Here is a 284-nt window from a genome sequence, read left to right on the forward strand (position 1 = left end):
TACGCCCCCCCCCCCCCGCCCCAGCCCAGCTCCTCCCCAGACCTCACGCCCCGACCCGCTAGCGGACCAGGCCATTTCCCAGGACCCCAGGAGGAGGGTGAAGGCGGGCGAGGGGGCGAGGCTGTGATGCCAAGGGCACCGGGGGTTTGGGGTCGTCCCTGGGCCTCACGGTTTCTTCGCTGTGAAATGGCCAAGTTGGCGCCAACAGCCTCGCAAGTCCCTTCCAGCTCTGGGTCCGTGGGCGTGTGTGACCCCCAGGGCTCCTCCGAGCCTCCGCGGCCGCG

General features: G+C 71.1%; 1 protein-coding gene across 1 annotated transcript in view; it reads right to left on the reverse strand.

Moving 5' to 3' along the window:
• MALSU1 (mitochondrial assembly of ribosomal large subunit 1) overlaps positions 1 to 284 on the reverse strand; it is a gene marked incomplete at its 5' end in the record, with an annotated part of 22,841 nt that overhangs the window by 17,375 nt on the left and 5,182 nt on the right. The window lies entirely within an intron of this gene.

This window comes from Myotis brandtii, unplaced genomic scaffold, assembly GCF_000412655.1.
Source record: "Myotis brandtii unplaced genomic scaffold, ASM41265v1 scaffold374, whole genome shotgun sequence".
NCBI classification, from domain to species: Eukaryota; Metazoa; Chordata; class Mammalia; order Chiroptera; family Vespertilionidae; genus Myotis; species Myotis brandtii.